Here is an 11,375-nt window from a genome sequence, read left to right as displayed (position 1 = left end):
CTGAACAGGATGAAGCTCAAACTGCTGATGGTTTCAACTCACCCACAAGCCTTCTCTAGCTCTACTCCCAGAATGCAGGCCAGAGAGCAGAAACTGCTTGAAGGCAGCTTATCCCCTCCCTTTTGTCTCGTCAACCTAGCAAACTTATCTCTTCTAAGACACCATTTCCTTCCCTTAGGAAGCATTTGTAGTTGCTGTGTATTTTGTGTCTCCTTAAGTAGACTCAAGCTGTTGGAATACAGGAATTTTACTACTTTTAAAAGTTTGTAAAAATTGTTTATCCTCCTGCCCCCCTGTCACCGTGTGTGTGGGAAATGGTGTTTTCATAGGGAAGTCAGAGGACAAGCCAGTCCTTTCCTTAACCACATGGGCCCTGAGAATTGTACGCTAATCATTGGGCTTTATAGCCAAGGTGCTGAGCCATCTAACCAACCCTAAGTACAATGCCTGGTACATGGAGTCATGGAATGTCCCTGAAAGTGAGTGGATGGCCTGGTGAGTTTTAAATGCTTTTACTACCAATAATTTCACAAGAGAATGATTTGACTACATATTCTTTTATTTTGTAGGTCAGGAAAAGCCATCTGCTTTCTTCCACAGATACTGATCTGGCATCATTTTGCAGTCACAAAAACGGCAGCAAAGCTTCCTGCAACACTTTCTTCATATTGAGTTGTATTCTTTGGACAAAGAAATTGAAACAGTGGAAGAATAAGAATGGCAAACTCATCTGTCGGTGCCTCAGTCATTCAGGCTATCTTGATTTTTTTGTTGAGTATCAACTTTGGGTATAGTTAGACATGAGGACATGAGGACATAGTGGTCCTTACAAGGGCGTTGTCCCCCAGTTCCACCAGTGAAGTTTGTGGTCAGGGAGGTTTTCATTTTGTTATTACAATTAAAATTATGGTTATAGCAACATTGCTACAGCTGGTTTACATTTCTAAGACTGAAGTACTTCCTTAGTCTCAGTAGATTGACACATAGTCATTTAAAGGAAGAAACAGGGCTTTTATGAAATGGCTCAGCAAGTCAAGATGCCTCCTGCTAAGCCTGATGACTTGAGTTCAATCCCAAGGCCCCACTTAATGGAAGGTGAGAACTGACTCCAGCAAATTATCTGCTGATCCACATGCACACTCTGTTCTGTATGTAACCCCTCCCTAAATTCAAAGAAAAGCAATTAATAAAGGTATTAAAAAGGAAGGTGCAAGGGTGATGTACATAAGCTGCCTAATATTTTTGAATGAATAAGAAACAGTGTCATTGCGAAGTCTTTTGGTTGTTGTTTGCATATGATATTTGATTGTTTTATTACTGGAAAGATGTTTCTTCTCTATTGAATTTCTTTGCACCTTAAAATGTCAGTTGAACACAGCCGTATGCTCTGTTTTATTATTCTTTCTTTTGGATCACTGATTGTGTCCATCTCTGCCCAAACTACACTGCTTGTGTGGAGCAAAGTTGATTTTGAAATAAGGGTGTTCCTAGTATTCATGAGGGATTTGGATCTAGACCCTGACAAATATCAAAACACAATGTTCAGGTACCTGTTATAAAGTATTCAAAGTACCTGTTTTAGATAACATGTCCACACTTTCCCATATATTGTAAATCTCCTTTAAACTACTTATAATACCACATGCAATTAAATGCTATGTAAATCATCATGCTATATTATTCAGGAAATAATGACACAAGGTCTATAAATATTTATTCCAGGTATATTTCTAAATCCGCAGGTGTGGAACCCATTATATGGTTCTATTGACCATGCAGAAAACCAAATATATGATCTTCTTAGCTTTGTTCTCTTCCAATTTATGTGCCTGTGTTAGTTTCCCAGCGGATACTGCTAATAAAATTATTCATGGCTTAAGGTCAGTATTTTCATCTTGGTCAAGCTTCAAAAATGGCTTTTGTCATTTGATCATGTTGACCCTTCTTGTCTGGGGAATACTTTATTCCTGCCCATTTTGATAAAACTTACCTTTAACAATATCAACGTGTTGGCAACCAAAATACATGTCTTGAAACTTAAAATGGATCCCCAGAGAAAGCCATTAATTTAACAGGCTGGCAGTCAATGACTGGTAAGATTCTGTACATGGTAAGATGTAAATGCATTGCTTTGGATAATGCATTTTCAATGACGTGTAAGTAAGGCATGCTTGTCAGAACAACTGAAAACATAGTCTTGTTTATGAAATAAAAAAGGGGGAGATATAGAGAGCTTTTTGTGTCACTTCTAGGAAATTGGCAAGAATATTTGACAATGGGCTGGGACAAGGAAATAGGTTCAAGAAAAATACACATAAAGACATGTATTCCTTATGTCTTGATCGTCTTGATAAGTCCCTGGATACAGGGATCACTGGACTTTTATGCCTTGTTTATTCCTTGACCATGAACGGACCCTATTCTTTGCATGTACTTAGAATGGTATAAAAGCAGCTTGGGAAAAATGAACTTGCTTCAGTGCTTGCTGGAGTCATGCTATAGTGTTGTCTTGCTGGAGTCATGTTATAGTGTTGTCTAATTGTCTTTTTTCTTTCATTCTCCCTCCCTCCCTTGAGACCCTGTTGACTGACTGAGCTGGCTTGGTCACCTCTATTAGTTTCTTTATCACCCTCAAGAAAATTTGCAACCAATTGGTTGATGCCTACAAAAATTCTCTAGAACTTTGGTAGGGATTATGTTAAGTCTATATACCAAACTGAGAAGAATTTAATCTTAACACTGAGGTTTGCCATCATCTTGAAGTCATCTTTAAATTCTGAAAATAGTGGTTTTTTTTTTTTTTTAGTTTTCAACATATTCTCTCTTTTCTTAGATTTATATCTAAACTTTTATTTTAAAACTTTCCTTTCATTTCTAATTCAATGTGTTGTTAATCAGAGAAAAAGCAACACATATTATAACCTTTTGCTTTGTGGCTTTTCCAAACTCCTTTACTAGCATTAGGGATTTTATATTTTTTGGGATTTCCTACATTGTAGAATTCTATAGTCTGCCAGTGTGTTCTTTTGTTTGTATTTTATGGGTTTTTTTTTCTCCCTTGCTCCCCTTTCCCAATGACAAGGACTTGGTGAGCCAGCTAGGATCTTGGCTGTGTTGCCCAAAAGCAGCAATGGAAAGACTCTTTTGCAGAAATGCTTTTTATTTCTGTTTCAATCTCTGTTGAAGTTTTATCTTTTACTGTCTAATATAATGCTAAGTGGTGGCCCCCAAGATCAGTAGTCCACATGTAGCCCCTGGGACCTTTTCCCAAGATAATTCTGATTGGTGAATAAAGGTTCTGGCAGCCAATAGCTGGGAAGAAGAGATATAGGTAGGGTTGAGGTTTGTAGGCTTGGGGAAAGAGGGAGGGAGAAACCTTCAATGAAGAAGAACAATGTGCAGAGAGAAGACGAAGAACTGGCATGGGCCAAGGGCCGGGATAACATGATCCAGAGGGCTGCTTGGAATCTGTTCTTTCATTTTGAAGATTCTTTGATTCCTGTCTAGATCTTATCTAGTTTATATAATACCTTAGTGTTACGTCATTAGTAATACCATGCACATAATATACATTTATATCACTAAAATATTTAAATTGAATTGGAGATGGGACTGTGTTAACTTGATAAAGAATTACAGATTACTGAAATCTTTTTTATTTCTCTTAAATGTATTATTTGCTATGTATCCATGTGATTTACTTATTTTCAATTAATTATTACATTCATTTACATATCAAATGATATCCCATTTCCTAGTTACCCCTGCACAAAGTCCCCATCCCACATGTGCCATCTCTCCCTTCCCCTTTCCCTCTATGAGGGTGCTCCCTTACTCACCCACCCTCTCCCGCCCCACTGCTCCAGCATCCTCCTACACTAGGGCATCAAACCTTCACAGAACCAAGGACCCCACACTCCCATTAATGTCAGACAAGGCTATCCTCTGCTACATATGTATCTAGAGCCATGGGTTCCTCCCCGTACACTCTGGTGGACTAGCCCTTGAAGCACTGGGTAGTCTTGCCAGCAACATTGTTCTTCCAATTGGTTTGAAATTCCCCTCTAGTCCTTCCACCAGCTCCCCTGACCAGGGTTCCCAAGTTTAGACTGATAGTTAGCTCTAACCATCCATATCTACATTGGTCAATTGCTCCCAAGGGGCAGCCAGATCAGGTTCCTGTCAGCAAGTGTCTCTTGGCAACAGCAACAGTGTCATGGTTCCATGTGGGGCAGTCACCAGATGACCCTTCCTTGAGGCTCTGCTCCATTTTTGGTCCCTGTCTTTTCTTTGGGCAGGAACATTTCTGGGTTCAAATCTTTGAGATGGGTGAGTGGCCCCATCTCTCAACCAGGCTCCATACCTATCTCTACAGGTGGTCTCTACAGGTTCTACCTCCCCTTTGATGTGCATTTTGGCTAAAATCATCCCCATTGGGTCCTGGGAACCTCTTGATTCCCTGGCATCTGGGACCTCCAGTGGCCATCCCCAGTTCCTCATCCCCCACAGCTACATACTTTTATTCGATTTCCTGATTCTCTGTACCTCTCTTCTGTTCCCTCCAGTGTCTGATATGCCCCCTTATTTTTGCCCCTTCTTTCTCCCTCCCAGGTCCCCCTTTCTCCACCTCCCATGATCATCCTGTTACCTTCTTAATGCAGGACTGAAGCATCCTTCCTCCTAAGCTCCATATAGTCTGCGCATTGATTGTATCACGGGCATTCTGAACTTTGGAGTTAATAGCCACTTAAAAGTGAATACACACCACGTGTTCTTTTGGGTCTGGGTTACCTCACTCAGGATGATATTTGGCTAAGAATTTCATGAAGTAATTGCTTTTTAATAGCTGAGTGGTACTCCATTGTGTAAATGTACCACGTTTTCTGTATCCATTCTTTTGTTAAAGGACATCTTGATTGATTCCAATTTCTGGCTATTATAAATAAGGCTGCTATAAACATAGTGGAGCATGTGTCCTTGTTAAATGTTGGAGAATCTATTGGGTATGGTATAGCTGGGTCTTCAGGTAGAAATATTTCCAATTTTCTCAGGAACCTCCAGATTGATTTGCAAGGCTTGCATATTGCCAGCAATGGAGGAGTGTTCCTTTGTCTCCACACCCTTTCCAACATCTGCTGTCACCTGTGTTTTTGATCTTAGCCATTCTGATTGGTGTAGGTGGCATCTCAGGATTGTTTTGATTTGCATTTCCCTGATCACTAAGGATGTTGAACATTTCTTTAAGTGCTTCTTACCCATTCGAGATGCCTCAGTTGAGAATTCTCTGTTTAGCTCTATACCCTATTTTTAATAGAGATATTTGGTTATCTGGAGTAGAGTCCAACTTCTTAAGTTCTTTGTATATATTGCATGTTAGCCCTCTATTGCATATAGGATTGGTAAAGACCTTTTCCTAATCTGTTGGTTACCATTTTGTCCTATTGACAGTGTCCTTTGCCTTACAGAATCTTTACAATTTTATGAGGTCTGATTTGTTGATTGTTGATCTTACAGCATAAGCATTGGCATTTTGTTCAGGAAAACATGTGCCCAGTGCCCATGTGTTTGAGACTCTTCCCCACTTTGTCTTCTATTAGTTTGAGTGTATCTGGTTTTATGTGGAGGTCTTTGATCCACTTGGACTTGAGCTTTGTACAAGGAGATAAGAACAGATCAATTTGCATTCTTCTACATGCTGACCTCCAGTTGAACTAGCACCATTAGTTGAAAAGGCTGTCTTTTTTCCATTGGGTGGTTTTAGCTCCTTTGTCAAAGATCAGGTGACCATAGGTGTGTGGGTTCACTTCTGGGTCTTCAATTCTATTTCCTTTATCTACTTGCCTGTCTCTGTACCAATACTTGCTTTGTAATGCAGTTTGAGGTCAGGGATGGTAATTTACCCAGAAGTGCTTCTATTGTTGAGAATAGTTTTCACTATCCTGGGTTTTTTGTTATTTCAAGTGAGTCTATGAATAATTGAGTTGGAATTTTGATGGGGGATTGCATTGAATCTGTAAATTCCTTTTGGTAAGATGGCCATTTTTACTATATTAATCCTGCCAATCCATGAAAGATCTTTCCATCTTCTAAAGTCTTCGATTACTTTCTTCAGAGATTTGAAGTTCTTGTCATATAGATCTTTCACTTGCTTGGTTAGAGTGACACCAAGATATTTTATATTATTAGTGTCTATTGTAAGGGGTGTTGTTTCCCTAATTTCTTTCTCAGCCCATTTACCCTTTCAGTAGAAGAAGGCTACCGATTTGTTAATTTTATAACCATCCACATTGCTGAAGATGTTTATCAGCTGTAGGAGCTCTCTGGTAGAATTTTTGTGATTGTTTATATATTGTGCTAGGGAAATTTTAGTGCCCCCTACCCCACAAAACAGACAGAAGCCAATCTGATGCAAATCATAGCAGGATCTTTATTCTATTCAAGCTATCTTGGGCTTCCCACTCCCAAACACTCCACCATCACTCAGGACAGTTTTGGTGGTGGGGGAGTCCTGATTGTCTATTGGAGAAAGGCTAAATAGTAATCAGCAAGCAGGGGGTAGGTGTGCAAGCATCTAATTGGAAAGCTTCTATGGTCTTTAACATAATTTGCTGCTGCTGGGAATCATATCATAAACCTAATTTCTGTTCTCTTCTGCATTGGTGGTTGTTAGGTGGGCTTGTAACCTGGGGGTACAGGTTTGTTGGGGGAATAACCTAGAAACACTGGTCTTATTGGGGATTAGCATAGAGGCTGGTGCTAGGCTCAGGTTTTGTTGGGGGGCAACTTGGAAACTAATGCTAGGTACCAGCCTGTTCATTTATCTGTGTTCAAACTTAGGTCAGGTTCTCTAAAATGGAGTCTAAACTTAAAAGACTTGATTTGGCGTCTCACTATCATATTATCTGTGAATAGTGATATCTTGACTTCCTCCTTCTCAATTTCTATCCCTTTGATCTCCTTTTGTTGCCTAGTTACTTTGGCTTGAACTTCAAGTACCGTATTGAATAGGTAGGAAGAGAGTGGGCAGCCCTGTCTTGTCCCTGATTTTAGTAGGATTGCTACAAGTTTCTCTCTATTTAGTTTGATGTTGACTATTGGCTTTCTGTATATTGCTTTTACTATATTTAGGTATGGGCCTTGAATTCCTGATCTCTTCGATACTTTTATCATGAAGGGTTTTGTATTTTGTCAAAGGCTTTTTCAGTATCGAATGAGATGATTATATGGTTTTTTTTCTTTGAGTAGGCTTACACTGATGGATTTCAGTATATTGAACCAGCCTTGCATTCCTGGGATGAAGCCTACTTGATCATGGTGAATAGTTGTTTTGATGTGTTCTTGGATTCGGTTTCTGAGAATTTTATTGAGTATTCTTTGCATTGGTATTTGTAAGGAAAGTTGGCCTGAAGTTTTCTTTCTTTGTTGGGTCTTTTTTGTGGTTTAGGTTATCATAACTGAAAGAATTGGGTAGTGTTCCTTCTGTTTCTATTTTCTGTAAGAGTTTGAGAAGTATTGATATCAGGTCTTCTTTGAAGGTCTGATAGAATTGTTCTAAAATCATCTGGCTCTGGGCTTTTTTTTTTTTTTGGTTGGGAGACTTCTAATGACTGCTTCCATTTCCCTATGTGCTATGGGACTGTTTAGATGGCTTATTTGATCCTGATATCTCTCTAAATAAATCATAGATTTCATCTAGATTTTCCAGTTTTGTTGAATATATACATTTGTAGTAGAATCAGATTATTTTTTGAATGTCCTTAGTTTTATTTGTTATGTCTCCCTTTTCATTCCTGACTTTGTTAATTTGGATACTGTTTCTGTGCCCTCTACTTAATTTGGCTAAGGGTTTATCTATCTTGTTGATTTTCTCAAAGAACCAGCTGCTGGTTTTGTTAATTCTTTGTATAGTTCTTCTTGTTTCTACTTGGTTGATTTCAGTCTTGAGTTGATTATTTCCTGCCATCTACTCCTCTTGGGTGTATTTGCTTCTTTTTATTCTAGAGTTTTCAGATGCACTGTTAAGCTGCTATTGTAAAATCTCTCCAATTTCTTTATGGAGGCACTATGAGTTTTCCTTTTAGCACCGCTTTCATTGTGCTGCACTAGTTTGGGTATGTTGTACCTTCATTTTCTTTAAATTCTAAAAGTTCTTTAATTTCTTTATTTCTTCCTTGACCAAGTTATTATTGAGTAGAGCATTGTTCACCAAACATGTGTATGTGAGTTTTCTCTGTTTTTATTGTTATTGAAGACTAGCCTTAGTCCATGGTGGTCTGATAGAATACATGGGATTAATTCAATGTTCTTGTATTTGTTGAGGTTTGTTTTGTGTCTGATTATATGGTTGGTCTTTGAGAAGGTTCCATGAGGTTCCGAGAAGAAGGTATATTCTTTTGTTTTAGAGTAAAATGTGTATAGATATCTGTTAAAATCCATTTTGTTCATCAGTTCTATTAGTTTCACCGTGTCTCTGTTTAGTTTCTGTTTACATGATCTGTTCATTGGTGAGAGTGGGGTATTGAAATCTCTTACTATTATTGTGTGAGGTTCAATGTGTGCTTTGAGCTTCAGTAATGTTTCTTTTACAAATGTGGGTGGCCTTGCATTTGGGGTATAGATATTCAGAATTGAGAGTTTGTCTTGGTGGATTTTTTATTTTTTGATGAGCATGAAGTGTCCTTCCCCATCTTTTTTGATAACTTTTGGTTGAGAATCTATTTCACTGGATATTATAATCACTACTCCAGCTTGTTTCTTAAGACCATATCCTGGAATTTTTTCCCACCCTTTTACTTTGAAGTAGTGTCTGTCTCTGTTACTGAGATGTGTTTCCTATATGCAGCAAAATACTGGGTCTTGTTTAAGTATTCAGTCTGTTAGCTTATGTCTTTTTATTGGGGAATTGAGTCCATTGATGTTGAAAGATATTATGGTCCAATGATTGTTGCTTCCTGTTATTTTTGTTCTTGGAGGTGAAATTATGTTTGTGTCATCATCTTATTTAGGGTTTGTTGTGAAAAGATTAATTTCTTTTTCTCAGGTGTAGTTTCCTTCATTGTGTTGGATGTTTTCTTCTATTATCCTCTGCGGAGCTGGATTAGTGGAAATATATTGTTTAAATTTGTTTTTGTCATAGAATATCTTGGTTTCTCCATCTATGTTAATTGAGAGTTTTGTTGGGTATAGTAGCCTAGGCTGGCATTTTGTTCTCTTATGGTCTGTATGACATCTGCCCAGAATCTTCTGGCTTTTAGAGTCTCTGTTGGGAAGGCTGGTGTATTTCTGATAAGTCTCCCTTCATATTTTACTTGACCTTTTCCCCTTACTGCTTTCAATATTCTTTCTTTGATCTGAGCATTTGGTGTTTTAATTATGTGATGGGAGGAAATTCTTTTTTGCTCAAATTTGTTTGGTGTTCTGTATGTTTATGGTTATCTGTTTCTTTAGGTTTGGAATGTTTTCTTCTATAATTTTGTTGAAATTGTTTTCTGGCCCTTTGAGTTGGGAATCTTCACTTTCTTCTATATCTATTATTCTTAGGTTTGGTCTTTTCATTGTGTCCTGGATTTCTTGAATGTTTTGAGTTAGGAACTTTTTGCTTTTGTTATTTTCTTTGTTGTGTCAATGTCTTCTATGTTATCTTCCATGCTTGAGATTCTCTCTTCTATCTCGTGTATTCTCTTGGTGATGCTTCCCTTTGGGACTCTTGATCTCTTTCCTAGTTTTTTCATCTCCAGTGTTGACTCCCTTTATGATTTTCTTTATTGTTTCTATTTCCATTTTTAGATCCTGGACAGTTTTCTTCAATTTCTTCACCTATTTGATTATGCTTTCCTGTATTTCTTTAAGGGATTTATGTGTTTCCTTTTTAAGGTCTTCTACTTGTTTACCTGTGTTCTCCTGTATTTCTTTAAGGGAGTCATTTATGTCTTTCTTAAGGTCTTCTATCATCATCATGAGATGAGAATTTAAATATGAATCTTGCTTTTCAGGTTTGTTGGGGTATCCAGGGCTTGCTCTAGTGGGAGAACTGGGTTCTGATGTTGCTAAGTAGTATTAGTTTCTGTTGCGTATGTTGCTTGCCTGTTGCCACCTGGTTAGCTTTGGTGTTGAAAGACTCCCGAAGTGGGGAGACCCTCACTCAAGTCTCGGGATGACACGATCCCCCAAGAACTCACAAGAAACTGTCCTTGCTGCAGTCACACAGGTTTATTGATAGGGATGACAGAAACCAGTGCACTGGGGTCAAGACTTGTATCCCATGCAGGGGTAGAGGAGTTTGACCTTGAATGGTTGGGAGAAGGGGTATTTAAAGGAAAAACCATACTGAATCACAAGGAAGAACCTCCTGTTTCTCATGATTGTTTAATCCTGTTATTATCTGAACCAGCTGGTGCAATTTAGCTTGTTCCTGGAACAAAGTGACTGAACCAGCTGGTGCAATTACTCTTTCTGTGGTCAACTAGTTCCTGGAACAGGCAGTTCCAGGGCCCGACTATTTTTCTTTCTTTTGGTTTCAACTTTTGTCTAGGGGGGCAATTTTAAACTTTTACCTTTCGGTGTTAACTGGCCTTGCTGTCTCTAACTGGAGCCTGTCCTTCCTGTGAGCCTGTGATCGTGTGATTCTATGGTTTTTTGATCTTATAATCTTGTATGTGCCAGACTCTTGGTGGTCATGATGCATCTGTGTGTGGCCTTAGTGGGTGGGGATCTAGAGCAGATACTCCTCTCTGGTCACAGGTGCAAATGGAAGGAGGGGTGTCTCTGGATGGGAGGGGTACCTGTGTCTCTGAATCTTGGGGGTCCCAGTTATGCCAGGTATTAGGGCTGTGTTTGGGGTCTTACCTGTGAACCTGCATGTGTCACAACACCTCAAGATTGAGCTGCAACTGAGGTTTGGGCTGAGTGGGTAGGGATCCAGAACAGAGGCTTCCCTCAGGGCACAGGTGCAAACCGGAAGGAGTGTGGGTCTCTGACTGGGCTGCAAATTTTTCAAGATTTGCAAAGAACAAAGAAGAAACTGAAAGGAGCACAATATCAGCACCTCAAGGAGAAGAAGAACATATCAGGTTGGACCATGAGTGCAGTCTTTGCAGCAACAGACAAAAATGAGACCCAAGAAAAGGAGGTTTGTAAGTAGCCACAAAATAAGGATGATGAAGTGGTCCATCAACCATTCTAGGTGCCAGATGTTACCTGTGCTCTGGACAGCTCTCCACCCAACCCTACATGCCCTTGGGGTTTGAAGGTGAGTCGTACAGAGTCAATGACAGAGACTCGAGGAGCAGGTAAGAAAAGCTGCAGCAAGTTCCTACTGTAATAGTGGGGACTCTTTAATAACATTACATTACAAAGTGGAATTGTTTCTCCTTTCT

The sequence above is a fragment of the Rattus norvegicus genome, chromosome 9, assembly GCF_021556685.1.
Source record: "Rattus norvegicus strain SHRSP/BbbUtx chromosome 9, alternate assembly SHRSP_T2T, whole genome shotgun sequence".
NCBI lineage: Eukaryota > Metazoa > Chordata > Mammalia > Rodentia > Muridae > Rattus > Rattus norvegicus.
This window is presented reverse-complemented; position numbering follows the sequence as displayed.